Below are 16863 nucleotides of genomic sequence, written 5' to 3'. Positions count from 1 at the left end.
GCAGTTCACGCAGACTCACGTCCATCGAGTCCGTGATGCCATCCAGCCATCCCATCCTCGGTCGTCCCCTTCTCCTACTACCCCCAATCCCTTCCAGCATCAGAGTCTTTTCCAATGAGTCAACTCTTCACATGAGGTGGCCAAAGTAGTGGAGTTTCAGCTTCAGCATCATTCCCTCCAAAGAAATCCTGGGGTTGATCTTCTTCAGAATGGACTGGTTGGATCTCCCTGCAGTCCAAGGGACTCTCAAGAGTCTTCTCCAACACCACAGTTCAAAAGCATCAATTCTTTGGCACTCAGCCTTCTTCACAGTCCAACTGTCACATCCATACATGACCACAGGAAAAACCATAGTCCCAGAAATTATAAATCAGGTAAAAGTAAGTTTGTCTACTAAGTTTCTCAGTTTCTCATCATGGCCTGCTCCGCTTTGTGATTTCTCTGTCCTTTAAACCTCAGTCGGGCTTCTTCATTTAAGGCGTCCCTGACGTTCTATGTAAAGTCTCTCCCAGCTGTGATTTCCTCCAAACACACAGAACATGTCAAAGTCCACTGACACCTCCTACTTTTGGTTCATAAATACAGCGTTAAATGGTCAAGTTCAAGTTCACTAGAACCAAGGAGAATAACAAATAGGGCACAATCAAAGCTACTTATAGACAATGGGACTACAAGTGGGAAGGATGAGTTTTTGCTTTAAACTATGATTTTATAAGTAATTTTTAAAGTACATTTTATAAGTAATTTTTACTTATAAAGATTTCCTAGAGTGCACTGCATTTCTCTATAGGACTTTGTATTTGCAAACATGTGGTCGTATTCTTTTAAGGAATAATGGCTGTAATGGGCTAAAATTCCTAAAGCATTTTATTCAAACATAGAGAAAAGATGTCTTGTTAGGGTGAGATGTTCAGGGATATACTTTTCACTGGACTAGATGTGTGCTATTTTAAGTACTTTACACATATCAACCCACCGAATCCTCATGATTGCCCTGTGTGGTTGGGACTGTTATTTCAGCACCCTATTGCACAATCAAGAAACTGAATCACAGAGAGAATGTTAATAGAACTGAGCTTGGACAGTTGGTCCCAGAGACTGGGCTCCTTGTGACCGAGCACAGGACTCTCTTTCAAGACAATGAGACAGTAACATTCTAAAACAGCTCCAGATGACAGCCAGAACCCAGATCTGTGTCTTTCTTAGCTCCATTCCTACTGTGTATGACATTTTTACCAAAATAGTTGACAGGTTCACCTCTAAAATAGCTCCAAATTTGTAAAATCTGTACCATGAGGCTAAGAAGACTGTAACACTGCATAGTTAAACCAAGTTGATCTATACCCATTATCCCCAAATGAACAGGTTTAGACATATGAAAACCACATAATCAGATCACATAAAAGTCAGTCTGCTTTCTTACTAATTTTATATGAATAACTGAATGTGGTATAGTAACAGATTATGGTCTGTTCACTTAACAGGTACTGTATTTGATACCTAAGAATGTATGCATTATTTCAGTGTGAAAAAGGACACACCTTTATTTGTATTTCTCACAGTTTTCAGTGTAATTCATACTATATCAGAGATTGAGAAATATTAGACATGATAACACAAAAATTATAACATGTAAGTTTATATGGCACTTGAGGTTGTATGGTAATACTAACAACTAATGTTATATATGTAGCTCTTGCAAAGTTATATTGATTTTGCTTTAAAGAGTTGAGAGTATTAATATTTCAAAGCTTACTGTTTATATCTAATCATAATAAAATTTGCTATATTTTATTAAGATGAGAACACACAATCATACCATTTGTAAATTGTTGTCACCAGTATAAATTTATAAGGTGAAAACAGAATTATTTTGCATACAAAGAAAATATTATTTTATCTTAATTAGGTTAATTATATTCTGAATTATTAAAGAGAACAATATTCTCCTTAAATAAAGCATGCTTAGCATAGCTATAAGTGGCATATTTTTACCTAATAAATAGAATGGAAGCTGAGTATCTATAATCTGTAAGCCTAAAAAATGACTGAAGTAATTTTTATACTAATAAACATATAATGAATATCTATGTGGCATTTATTGGACTAGATGTTCAGCATTTAAAAATGAATGTGAATTCAGTAATTATAAGAGTGATGATGATAAACAATGCCTGGCACATAACAAGGATTCAATAAATAGTTTTTGAAGGATCAATAGATTAATTAAAGCTAATATTTTATAGCTTCTTAAAAATACCAGACAGGCACTGTTTTAAATACTTTCATGTATTAAAACATTTAATTTTCCTAACAGTCCTACTAGTTTCACAGTTTTCCGGATGAGGAAATGGACCTTAAGGAGTAAATACGTTCCACCTCATCCAGTTACCACATAGTACAGCTGATTTTCCAAGCCAGGTTTGTCAGCTCCAGCAGAAAAGTTAGCCTTGCATGCTGCAAAGTCTGCTAAAAACTGGCATGATGGTGTGATCACAGACATGCAAAAACATGCTCTGAAAGCAAAAAGGAGGTGACTTTTCTGACTCTCTGAAATGGGAAGTATTTTATAGCTGAGTTTCCTTTTTAGTTGGTCAAAAATGCAATCACTAAAGAGCAGGAAAAGAACATCCAGGGTAGGGAGGGAATGCCAGCATGATTGTCTATTCAGACAGTGATCAGTAGATCAATAAGTTCACAGCAATCAGAGTGAAATGACTCTAGTGAGACTTGGAAGGAGAAGTGTATTTGGCATCCAATCATTAAGGGACCTTGTGTACCATGACAAGGAAATTCGATTTACTGGGAAGGCAGTAGGAAATAATCAGTCAATTAAGGCATGATACTGTCAAATTATCTTCTACAGAGTTAACCTGTTGACAGTCAAGCCTGGTCCTTGACAGAGATGAGTCCAGAGCAGTGAATAGTGAGGAAGAAAGGGAAAATAAGTGGTCATGATCAGGGATTCATACTTAATCTCACTGTGTGACTGGTGTCCTGGCCCATTTTTTTTTTTAACTTTCAAGAAATGCAAATCATTTTGGCAGTTTACATAAGTAGCACAATCAAAATATTACCAGAGCAAAGAATACTTTATTCAAAGCTGCTAATGTTTTTCCTACTCTCTCACTTTCTGCCCCACCACCCAGTTAGTTTCCCCAGGCCCATATTTTCCTTCAGCAAGTGCATTAAAGAGGAACATTCAAAGGCTGATGGTGGTCATAAGGTGAGCATTCCCCAGAGAAACAGAACCAACAAGAGATGTATATGTATGTATGTATATGAATGGGGCTTGCCTGGTAATTCAGTGGTAAAGAATCAGCCTGCCAATGCAGGAGATATTGCTCATTCCCTAGGTTGGGAATATTCCCTGGAAAAGGAAATGGCAGTCCACTCCAATATTCTTGCCTGGGAAATCCCATGGACAGAGGAGGCTGTTGAGCTAAAGTCCATGGGGTGTCAAAAGATTAGGACATGACTTAGTAACTAAATAACAAATAAACAATGTATATGAATACACACACACACACACACACACATATACACCTATATGTATATGCATTAATATAAATAAGGAGATATTTTATAATGACTTGGCACATGCAATTATGGAGACTGGAAAATCAAAAATCTGCAGTGTCAACCAGTAGGCAGAGACTCAGGAGAGCAGATATTGCAGATAAGGTTAAAGACAATCTACCAGAAAATTTTCTCTTGCTTGAGGAGACTACTATTTTTGTTCTATTCAGGTCTACACATGATTGTATGAGGCCCATTCATAATATGAAGAGCAATCTGCTTACCAATTTAAATGTTAATCTCATTGAAAAAACATACTCCAATTCAACACATGAAATTAACCATCAAAGTACTCATTCCTATTTCTATTTGATTCAGTACTATCCATTAAGTATCCATCAGAGTACCCCAGCATGATTGAAAATATTTTTCATCCTACTGGTATTTGCTACTGTTAAGTACACTTTTGCTGCAAGTATTCACCTTGTTTGGACTTCCTTGATGGCTCAGTGGTAGAGAATCCACTTGCCAATGCCATAGATGCAGGTTTGCTCCCTAGGTTTGGAAGATCTCCTGGAAAAGGAAATGACAACCCACTCTAGTATACTTGCCTGGGAAATCCCATAGACAGAGAAGCCTGGTGGGCTATAGTCCATGGGGTCACAGAAGAGCTGGAGAGGGACTTGGCGACTAAACATCATTCTGCTTGTCAGAGCATCAGATTCATGGCTGTCTGTATTCATCTCCACTAGAATCCTTTATTTGCAAATAGCCTCTTGTATGCTCCTTGGACTCTGTGTGTGTGTGTGTGTGTCCATGAAAAACAAAGGTCTTGTTTTGGTTTTTGGAAGGCATTTTAAAGCTTCCTTAAAGACACTCCTATTCTGGAAATTAAAAAAAATAATAATAAAGTGAAAGGGAAATATAGACTTAAATTTCTATCAGGGAAATTTTCAGATTTAGCATTCACAAACATTTTACTACTTGTTTCAAAGACAGTAATTACTATCATGTATTGTGTTTTTCTCCAAAATACAGAAAAATGTCAATTACTGTCTTTGTATTATTATTATTAATAATACATTCATAGTATTTAAAGCATACAGAGAGCACTAATCAAAAACACTATTACACTGGCCAGCATTTTCTGAACTCTTAGTCTCTGTCTAGCACTAAATAAAGGCTTTCTGCTTTCTGACTGTGCCAGGGCATCCTTGCCAATTGGGCACTCTATATTATTTGCACTTAAGAGAAGCCTGGGATTGTAGACCCAAGCATCAAAATCCTAATATTAGGCAATCACTTCCTCTCTCACTCAACACTACTCCTCTTCCATCTACCTCTCAGCCAAGGAACAACACTGAAGTGAAATCAACCCTGAAAAATGCAACGAAATAAAAAGTGGACTTCCTGGCTCAGGAACTGTTTATCCAAACCACCATTTTTATCCACAGTGTGTTAATTAGAATGACTAAGCTTAATTCCTCCCCCTGGCCAGTGCAAAGTAGGGAGGAAGATGGCTCTGTAGTAGGGCTTGATCTGTGGGATTCAGAGGTCCTAGAAACAGCTAGGCTCTCCAGTTCACAAGGGAGAAGCAGATAGGCATTGCAGCTAGCCATAGGCACAAGGTTGGAATTGTTCCAGGGCAGGTTGTACAGGTGGTCTCCAGAGTAATCACCAGCTTCTACAAGGGTTTTGACAAGAAACAACTAAGAGTGGTGCTCATGAGAGAGGATTAGAACTTTTGCACTGCCAGGAAAATGGAAGCACACACCCCATCATGACTGTACACGTAGCTGGTAAGTAGCATTTGTGTGTTCATATCCTATGCTAATGGGCTTCAGTTCAACATGTAATGGTGCTATTTCAAGTAAGAAAATGTAAGAGCAGCACTGCAAAATTCAGCATGTTTTCTATGACATTTTCTACAAGTTAAAGCAAATTTAGTGCTGCAATAAAAATGTTTTAAAATATGTTCAAAAAGACATCAGTAAGCTTGGTGATAGGTTTCAGGGAAGAAATAATGCTTTTTGGGAAATTGATTCCTGACAATAAAGCTGATATGTAACAGGATAACAGAAATATGTATTTTAATATTCTCCTTTTACAGAGTGTAAATTGTATTTAATGTAAAAGTGAAAATGATTTTCCTCAGGCTGGAAGTTCATCTTTCTATTATTTATCTTTTGTGATAAAAGTAGCATATGCTAGAGTCCATCTGGATGGGCAAGAGACCAAAACACGAAACAGAAATGACATGAAACAGAAATATATGCTACAGGCAAGGTGTTTTTATGACTCAGGTTTCTTAAATTTGATGCTATGTAGATTATTAATCAATGAATTTATCATTCAGTAAGTAAATGTACATTCAAGTGTAAAATGAAGTGGGAGAGGAAATGAGGCCATTAAATGGAACAGAAATCATTCCGCCCATAATATTTGTTAAGGATAATGGCAACAAAAATTAAGGATAATGGCAACAAACAGTCTCAATTATCTAAAATGTAGAAGTACTATGTAAATAAACCACTACACAATAAACAGGACTTACAGTAAAAACAAACAAACAAACAAACAAAAAAAACAAAAAACAGATTTAGAAGGACCAGACTAACCTGCTAGTCTGAGCCCTAGGGATACCTCCCATCCAGCTCTCCATTCAGTCAGTCATTATGTCCTTTATGTGACTTCCTCCAGCTGCATTTTAGGAAGTTTTTAAGAGACCACTGAATGATAAAAGACATATTTTCAAACTTGAAAATTGTACCTTGCTTGAAAAAACATAGATCAAGCCCTGAGCCTTTGGAATGGGAGAACTGAGTCCAAGACCCTAGACTACTAGAGGAATAACTCTGGGGAGTATCAAATAGTGAGAACTCCCACAAAGGAAACCACTTGAATATAAGACATCACCCAACCATCAGTAGAACCTTGTGCACAATGCCTCATCTAAACAACAAACAAAATAAAAATACAAAGCCAATCATCAGCATACAGGATTACTACCTCACTCAAGTTTGCCCATCAGAGGAAAAACAAACAAAACTCAGTACAAATCTCATCCTATAGGAAGCTTACACAAACCACTGAAACAAACTTAGGAGGGCAGAAACCAAAACGAACAAAGAATTCAAACTTGAAGCCTAGGAAAACGAGACCTCAAACACAATAAGTTAAAATAATAATGATAATGAAAAGGCAGAGAAATACTACACAAATGAAGGAACAAATTAGAAGCACAGGAATCCAAATAAATGAAGAGGAAATAGGCAAACTAAGTGAAAAAGAATTCAGAATAATGATAGTAAAGATGATCAAAAACCTTGAAAAAAATGGAGAAAATGCAAGAATCAATTAACAAAGACCTAGAAGAATTAAAGAATAAATTTACAGAGACAAACAGTACAATTACTGAAATTAAAAATATTCTAGAGGGAACCAATAGCAGAATATCTGAAGCAGAAGAATGGATCAGTGAGCTGGAAGATAAAATGGTGGAAATAAATTCTGAAGGGCAGAATAAAGTAGAAAGAATGAGAAGAATTGAGGATAGTCACAAAGACCTCTGGGACAATCAAACCCACCAACATTCCAGTTATAGGGGTCACAGAAGAAGAGAAAAAGAAAGGGTATAGAAAATTTTGTAAAGAATAGTGTTAATTTGATTTATAAAAATGAAAATTAAAAAAAAAACACAATTGCCATTTCTCTAAGTGCTTTATTGACTACGCCAAAGCTTTTGACTTTGTGGATCATAACAAACTGTGTAAAATTCCTAAAGATTGGGAATATTAGACTACCTTAGCTACCACCTGAGAAATCTGTGTGCAGGTCAAGAAGAAAAAATTAGAACCAGACATGGAACAATGGACTGGTTTTGAATTGGGAAAGAAGGACATCAAGACCGTATATTGTCACCCTGCTTATTTAACTTATATGCAGAGCACATCATGCAAAATGCCAGACTGGATGAAGCAAAAGCTGGAATCAAGATTGCCAGGAGAAATGTCAATAATGTCAGATACATAGATGACACCACCTTTATGGCAGAAAGTGAAGACCTAAAGAACTTCTTGATGAAAGTGAAAGAGGAGAGGGAAAAAGCTGGCTTAAAACTCAACAATCAAAACATTAAGATCATGGTATTTGGTCTCATTACTTCATGGCAAATAGATGGGGAAATGATGGAAACAGTAACATACTTTATTTTCTTGGGCTCCAAAATCACTGCAGATGGTGACTGCAGCCATGAAATTAAAAGATGCTTGCTCCTTGGAGGAAAAGCTATAATCAACCTTGACAGCATTTTAAAAAGCAGAGACATTACCTTGCCGACCAAGGTCCATGTAGCCAAACCTATGGTTTTTCCAGGAGACATGTATGGATGTGAGAACTGACCTAAAGAAGGCTGAGTGTAGAAGAACTGATGCTTTAGAACTGTGATGTTGGAGAAGACGCTTGAGAGTCTCTTGGAATGCAAGGAGATCAAACCAGTCAATCCTAAAGGAAATCAGTCCTGCATATTCACTGGGAGGACTGACGCTGAAGCTGAAAGCTCCAATACTTTGACCACCTGATATGAAGAACTGATTCACTGGAAAAAGACCCAGATGCTGGTATACAAGCAGGAGGAGAAGGGGACGACAGAGGATGAGATGATTGAATGGCATCACTTACTCAATGGACATGAGTTTGAGCATACTCTGGGAGTTGGTGATGGATAGGGAAGCCTGGCATGCTGCAGTCCATGGTGTCGCAAAGAGTCGGACATGACTGAGTGACTGAACTGAACTGAACTAAGTGCTCAGATATTCACAGGATAATACTACGTATGTAAACTTTCAATAAACTTACCCATTAATTATCACTGGTTATTTTATTTTTTCATAGCATGGCTTATTCTATATAATAAATAGTTTATTTTGCCAACAAATGGAAATTGAGAGCATAACCGCAATAAAGATGAAGAAAAGTAAAAAGAATTCTCATAATAACAAATATTCATAATATTCAATTTTAAACACTCATGAAATGTTGAGAAATAGTAACATAAGTAAAGAACACTTGACAATATAAATATGGAACAGAAATGAAAGATAGTATGTATTTTTCTACAAATTCTTGAGTCTCCAAAATTCTCGATTCGGTAGCTGTGAGACTGTCGGTCAGACATTAAAGTCATAGGTTAGGTTTCATTTATCTAAGGCAAACAAAGGGTCTATTCATATAAAGGTCAGAGACTGGGCAAACTTCAAATAGCAGTGAGTTAGTTTTTTATTTTCATTATTTTAAATTATCATCATTATCATAAAATGCTTGCTCTATGACCTTAGGCAACTGTAAATAGGTCTTCATCATTTCACTAGTGGAAAGTGCTAGTGAGTCTTATTCACAACAGATACTAAAATAGCTTGATGTAAAACATAAGAGTTTGATTTATACTTTCATTTATCAAGCACTCAATACTGTTTATTTTGTCCCTAGTATTCCTAGTATTTAGAAATATGAACTCACTTTAATTCTCATAACTTTATGAGACACATGTGTCACATGTGTCATTTTACACATGAGGAACAGAGGTATTAAGTTATCTTATGGAGGTTCTACAACTAAGAGGCAAAGTTCAGATTTAAATTCAGTTCGTTTCCTCCAGACATGTTTTTAACTCTGTGATCTGTCCACATAGGATCACGTAACATACGAGAGAGTCCCTCTAATTCTAAAGCATGAAGTCCCTTTTATGCTCTCCCTGGACGCCAAACAGAATGCATGAGTAAGATGGTAACACGGAAGTCATAGGCAAATCCTTTACTATGCTAGGGGAACATCACTTCTTTCAACACTTGAATGTACTACAGTAGCAGTTTCATCATAAATGGTCATAGAGAGAGTAGTTTTATATTAAAACAAAACGTCTTGCCAGAATTTAAATTTTTGAAGCTTTGTAAACACAAGCTGGAATCAAGATTGCTGGGAGAAATATCAATAACCTCAGATATGCAGATGACACTACCCTAATGGCAGAAAGTGAAGAGGAACTAAAAAGCCTCTTGATGAAAGTGAAAGTGGAGGGCGAAAAAGTTGGCTTAAAGCTCAATATTCAGAAAACGAAGATCATGGCATCCGGTCCCATCACTTCATGGGAAATAGATGGGGAAACAGTGTCAGGCTTTATTTTTTTGAGCTCCAAAATCACTGCAGATGGTGATTGCAGCCACGAAATTAAAAAACACTTACTTTTTGGAAGAAAAGTTATGACCAACCTAGATAGTATATTCAAAAGCAGAAACATTACTTTGCCGACTAAGGTCTGTCTAGTCAAGGCTTTGGTTTTTGTAGTAGTCATGTTTGGATGTGCGAGTTGGACTGTGAAGAAGGCTGAGCACCGAAGAATTGATGCTTTTGAATTGTGGTGTTGGAGAAGACTCTTGAGAGTCCTTTGGACTGCAAGGAGATCCAACCAGTCCATTCTGAAGGAGATCAGCCCTGGGATTTCTTTGGAAGGAATGATGCTAAAGCTGAAACTCCAGTATTTTGGCCACCTCATGCAAAGAGTTGACTCATTGGCAAAGACTCTGATGCTGTTAGGGATTGGGGGCAGGAGGAGAAGGGGATGACTGAGGATGAGATGGCTGGATGGCATCACTGAGTCGATGGACGTGAGTCTGAGTGAACTGCTGGAGATGGTGATGTACAGGGAGGCCTGGCGTGCTGCGATTCATGGGGTCGCAAAGAGTCAGACACGACTGAGCGACTGAACTGAACTGAACTGAACTGAAAAGTTACAGTAACAAATCTCTTTCATATTTTGTAACTTTGTAAAAAAAATAGTTGTGAATAAAACTGGGAAGTAAAACTATGCTATGAGTTCTAACTGTACACCTTAAACACACAAGTTTTAGCCAGGAAACATTAGTAGCCTTATACCACTTTGTGGAACTTATTTAGGAGTAAATGTTCTTAGGTTTACAGGTGGGAATAATTACTATCTTTTAAAAATGTGACTATTTGTGCAAACATAGTCACAAATCTTTGACTCACTTCACAAATGTTTATTCACTCTGTCTCACACCTGAGCCTCCCTGTGCCCTGAAGCACTGTGGGTCCAGCAACTTCCTGATGCCAGAATCCTCTCCTGAGAAACTCTTTTTGTTGTTGACATCAAAAGCACAAATCCTAAAGAATTCAAAGAGCTCCTTTGTATCAGAGAATGTGTGTTCTTTGTCAGCTGTTGGGGTAAGAGAGCTCACTGCAATTGTCTTCTTTGCCTGCTGCATACAGATGATAAACAGAGTCATCAGGAACCCCACACCCGGGAGCACTCCAGCCTCTGCTTCAGTCTCCTTGCCCTCTTTTAAGAACCAAGTATCATCACCAGTTCTACCCTCATGTCATGCCTATTTCAATTATTTAACAGGGCTGCAGAGACAGCGGAGAGAATGGGCATTGAATAGATGTCATTTTTCATCCCCACCTGGAGGCTGTGAAGGCGCTGCAAGTGGCTCAGGGTGATTTTGTAGGAATGAGCTGGGGAAAAGCAATGCTCATGCTGCCGCTCCCCCTTCAGCAGTACCTCACACTGAGGGATTCTAAATCCGTGTTGGCATCCTCAGTGCTTCTTTTGTGCTACAAAGAATCAAGTTAAATATTGGCTAATCCACAGGTTTTAAATATCCTAATTAATAAAACATGGGTAGGTACATCTGCTCCTCCTCCCATGTTCCTACACACTTCCACATCAATAATTTTGCTCAACAACCTTTCTAACACAATGATTACAGAGCCACTAAATCAGCTGCACATTCATAACAATTTATAAAATCTATGCCAGGCAGGAATTTTAATCATCTATCTGCCTAACTGAGCCCACAATTTAATGACCAAGGTGTGCCAACAATTACTATTTTCATTTAATAGTCAATAAAATCTGTTATTCAGTCTTATTTATTAATGCAATTATCCACAACATCTGTTTTAAACAAGAAAAATTAATGTGAATTATGATCATTTTAATTGAAAGCAAATAATAATCTAGACATTTCCCGGTTTTCATTATAGAAAATTATTTCAATACTATTAGTATACTCAGAGGAATTAACTCTAAGCACATGGGACTCTAGTATTCAATTTAGACTCAAGAGAGCCTTGGAAAGTGGAAAAATACAAAGAGAATTAGCCTTTCCACCCCTTTGCATTGTCCCTGTAGTGTCAAGCTCACACCAGCTCAAAATGCACTCCCCTTGGCTAATACAGATCATTCTGGGTAAATGTGTTCATGTGTTTAGTTGCTCAGTCATATCTGACTCTTTGCCACCCCACAGACTGTAGCTCGCCAGGCTCCTCTGTCCACGGGATTTTCCAGGCAAGATTATTGGAGTGGGTTGCCATTTCCTTCTCTAGGGGATCTTCCAGGCCCAGGGATAGAACCAGCACCCCCTGTGTCTCCTTGGCAAGGGGATTCTTTACCACTGCACCACTTGGGACAACTTATGTGGACAGGTTATTCATAAATTAATGTTTGTGACAGCTTTACCTGGAACGCAGTTCTTTCCACACTCAGGAATTAGCTACTGCACAGGTAACAACACAGGAAACAACTGAAATTACTCTTTGCAAAAGAATCAGTTAGGACCCTGTCATGTTGTAATTGACATAACAACTAAATGAGAAAATGGCTTAAATAATTAAGAACATATATTGAATCACTTCATTGGAAAGTCATTTTGTTTTGAATAAGTGTTGGCTTCAAGGAAGGATTGACCCAGCGGCTCAACAAACATCATGCAGAATCTGTGTTTTCTTTCTTTCCTTCTGTCCTACCTATTTATAATCAGCTCCAGCACCCATAGGACTTCCTGGTCTCCTACAAGCACCAACCTTTTTCCTTACAATATCCAGTTGCAGACCTCGTGTCCTCATATAAACCATGCAGAAGAAGAGAGCTAGTCTATTCCAGAGGTTTTCAGGAACAGAAAGGCTTCTCTTCAGTTCAGTTCAGTCACTCAGTCATGTCCAACTCTCTGCAACCCCATGAACCACAGCATGCCAGGCCTCCTATCTATCACCAACTCCCAGAGTTCATTCAAACTCATGTCCATTGAGTTGGTGATGCCTTCCAGCCATCTCATCCTCTGTCATCCCCTTCTCCTCCTGCCCCCAATCCCTCCCAGCATCAGAGTCTTTTACAATGAGTCAACTCTTCGCATGAGGTGGCCAAAATATTGGAGTTTCAGCTTCAGCATCAGTCCTTCCAATGAACACCCAGGACTGATCTCCTTTAGAATAGACTGGTTAGATCTCCTTGCAGTCCAAGGGACTCTCAAGAGTCTTCTCCAACACCACAGTTCAAAAGCATCAATTCTGCGCTCAACTTTCTTTATAGTCCAACTTTCACATCAATACATGACCACTGGAAAAACCATAGCCTTGACTATATGGACCTTTGTTGGCAAATAATGTCTCTGCTTTTGAATATGCTATCTAGGTTGGTCATAGCTTTCAGCAGTTTACTAAAGGCTTTATATGTGCTTTGGTTCTGATGGAGTTAAGTTTCCAGTCCTGAGCCATTTTCTGTGCTCAGGGGCTATGAAAGGGTATTGCAATGTATCAGTTTTTTTAAACCCATCAAGGCTGTCATGATATGGGCAAGACTGGCTCTCTGAGCACTGTCTCCAGAAGGCAGAATGGATGGTATACAATGGGAACAAGAGATGTCCACTGAAAGTGAGTCCCATTCTGCCTGAGCCAAACTGGAAGCCTGACCTCATGATTATGTTAAAGGTGTGCTCAGTTACTCAGTTGCGTTCCACTCTTTGCTACCCTATGAACTGTAGCCCACCAGGCTCCTCTGTCCATTCTCTCCAGTCAACAGTGCTAGAGTGGGTTGCTATTTCCTTCTCCAGCATGTGTGTTAAAGGAGTATCAGAAAAAATAAATAAATAAAAGACTCTTATTTTTAAAATGAGATCTAGCAAAGTTACTTTCTGTACATTTACCAGTAAACATGACATTTTTCTCTAGGGGACAAACTTGAGATGTTAAGTGAGCTTCTTAAGGTTAAAAGGTTTTAGTGAAGCTAGGACTACATTTCAGATAAATTGAATCTCAGTTTAGTATCCTCTCTACCAAACAATTTTCAGCATTATTATTCATTTTTACCTTATTTTCTAAATTTTAATTAAATTAATTCTGGTTATATTCTACAAACTAGATGCATTTAATAGTCTATCTAACCTATAAGTCATGGACAGCTAACTCTCACAAAAAGAAATATAAACTCTGTCATTCAGAGGTTAGCAATTTTGAAGATTATATGAACTATTTTAATTCTAGGGATTGCAATGTTGTGCCTTGAAAGAAAAAAAATATATATATTACTAAATTCAGCAATATTAGAAAGAACAAAGAGCCTGGCAGTCAGAAGGCCCATAATTTTTTCCCAACTTTACCACTCCCTGGTGGCTCAGGGAGGAAACAATCTGCCTGCAATGCAGGAGACATGGGTTCAATCCATAGGTCAGGAAGATCCCTTGGAGGAGGAAATGGCTACCCATTCCAATAACTTGCCTGGAGAATTTCATGGACAAAGGAACCTGGCAGGCTATAGTCCGTGGGATTACAAAGAGTCAGACACGACTGAGCAAATAACACTCACTTTCACTTACCACTAACTACTCTTATGACATAATCAAGCTATTCATTCTCTGTGGGATTCAGCTGTGGAATTAACAAGAATAAATCTTAAGGGGATTTCTAATTCTGAAACCCCTTGATCCACAAAGTTTGGTTAAGCAATGTGAAAAGTTTGTGGTATGGTACCTTAATTGGAAAGAAATACACAGAACTTTGAAATTAGATTGGCTAATATCAAATTCGGAGAAGGCAATGGCAACCCACTCCAGTATTCTTGCCTGGAAAATCCCATGGACGGAAGAGCCTGGAAGGCTGCAGTCCATGGGATCACGAAGAGCCAGACATGACTGAGCGACTTCACTTTCACTTTTCACTTTCATGCATTGGAGAAGGAAATGGCAACCCACTCCAGTGTTCTTGCCTGGAAAGTCCCAGGGATGGGGGAGCCTGGTGGGCTGCCATCTATGGGGTCGCACAGAGTCGGACATGACTGTAGCGACGTAGCAGCAGCAGCAGCAGCAATATCAAATTAGGCTCTGGTCCTGAGACTGAATGGGCTATTTAAATTTTATAATTTTCTACTAAAGATAGAAATAATAAATCTATAATATAGCTACTATTTCAAAATGAAGACTATTCCAAAATCCATACTTTTTTATTTCTTAATTTGCTGAAGTTCATGAAGGTATTGCCACATAAGAGATCAGCAGTTACCTGGGCTATTGTTGGAAAGACAAATAGAATATCCTAAAAGCGATATCACAGGAAGAAGGAAGAAAAAATCAAAATATAGAAATGTCATAATATTGTGAAAGAAGTGAAGGAAAATGCACATGTAAGCAAAAGTGTATTTGTTTTTCGGGGGGGGGGGGTCTGATTTTTATTTCCTCTCCCTGAAACGCTTTCTCAAGCATGGTTGTCACACATGGTCAGTCTGAGAGTGAGGAAAGGTTAGACGCCAGGAGTTCCAGCCTCTTCTCTGACACAGCTCTATCAGAGGGGTAAGGGAGTGTGCTAATGAGGGCTGGGCCACATGCAATGCAGCTGGCAGTGACATTGGGCTTGGTTTCTGATTCATCTCTACATTGGAAATACAACGGATCTTAGGGACATTTGATTATAAATGAGTGTTCTAAGGTGTATGTGTGACAGATTAACTAAACACTGGAATTTGCACTATCCTTAGATTTTCCTGTCATAGAGTATGAAATTCAATTACCCTTAAGGTCTCAGAATTTGATTCCGCTTGTAAGACAGATGTCTTATAGGCCGAGATCCCTAATGTGAGTTAACTGCAGCATAATAAGTGATGTTGCTGCTGCTGCTGCTGCTGCTGCTGCTAAGTCACTTCAGTTGTGTGTGACTGTGTGACCCCATAGACCACCGTAGACCCCATAGACCCCATAGACCACCAGGCTTCTCTGTCCCTGGGATTCTCCAGGCAAGAACACTGGAGTGGGTTGCCATCATACTAACACATGTTAAAAAGGAGGAAAAGAGTGGAGAGCCGAGAATGGGAGAAGAGCAGGCTCTCTCAGCAGCACCCCAGCCTGCCCATCTCTTCTCCTCACCGTGCTCTCGTGGCCTGCCCAGCACACTGCTTGCACGGCACCCAGAACACCTTCCACCACGGCCACCTCGGCTAGCTCCCGCTTGGACAAAGCCATCAGGCAGGTGCACATGGCCCTACCTCAGGGTGAGAAAGTCCGAGCTATGTACATCTGGATCGACGGTACTGCAGAAGGACTGTGCTGTAAGACCTGAACCTTAGATTCTGAGCCCAAGTGCACAGAAGAGTTGCCCGAGTGAAATTTGGATGGTCTAGGACTTTTTGGTCTGGAGGCTCCAACAGTGACATGTATCTTGTCCCTGCTGCCATGTTTTGGGACCCTTTCTTCAAGGCCCCCAAGAAGCTGGTGTTCTGTGAAGTCTTCAAGTACAACCCAAAGCCTGCAGAGACCAATTTATGGCACCCCTGTAAATGGATAATGGACATGGTGAGCAACCAGCACCCCTGGTTTGGAATGAAGCAGGAATATACCCTCAGGGGCACAGAAGGCACCTCTTTGGTTGGCCTTCCAATGGCTTTCCTGGGCCCCAAGGTCCATACTACTGCAGTGTGGGAGAGGGCAAGGCCTTTGGCAGGGACATTGTGGAGGCACACTGCCAGGCCTGCTTGTATGCTGGCATCAAGATCAGGGGCATGGTTGTCAAGGTCATGCCTGCGCAGTGGGGCTTCCAGATAGGGCCCTGTGCAGGAGTCGATGTGGGAGAGCGTCTCTGGGTAGCCTGCTTCATCCTGCACCGTGTGTGGCCTTCTGAATGAACTGGCCACGAGCCCTTCCAGTACTAGTACCACGTGGACTAGACTTGCAGCCTCAAAACCCCTCCTAATGCTACATCTTGCTCCCATTCTTGCCCCTCTCAGTGTCTTCATAGCTATAACTCAAAAGCAGTTAATATCTGCTTACACCCAGTTAATATCTCTTGTTTCCTATGGTCAGGATTGAGGGGGTCAAGTTCTTAATCACTTCACAACCACCTACCTACCCCCACCCTTTTCTTTTTCCTATCTTTGTAGCTTTCTAGTACATTAGTTGGGGGTGGGGGGACATAACCACTGCTTCCATTTAATCAGGTGTGTTTGTCCAATAGGCATAGCTCTCCGGACAGAGAGCCCAGTCATTGTGAAGGGATGCAGATGACTTT

At 39.4% G+C, this 16863-nt stretch overlaps 1 pseudogene; it reads left to right on the top strand.

Annotated features, from left to right (window-relative positions):
• Window positions 15067–16480, top strand: LOC102186848 (annotated as a pseudogene).

The sequence above is a fragment of the Capra hircus genome, chromosome 6 (assembly GCF_001704415.2).
Source record: "Capra hircus breed San Clemente chromosome 6, ASM170441v1, whole genome shotgun sequence".
Taxonomy (NCBI): domain Eukaryota; kingdom Metazoa; phylum Chordata; class Mammalia; order Artiodactyla; family Bovidae; genus Capra; species Capra hircus.
The sequence above is the reverse complement of the archived record's forward strand: the minus strand, read 5'-3'. Positions and strand labels throughout refer to the sequence as shown.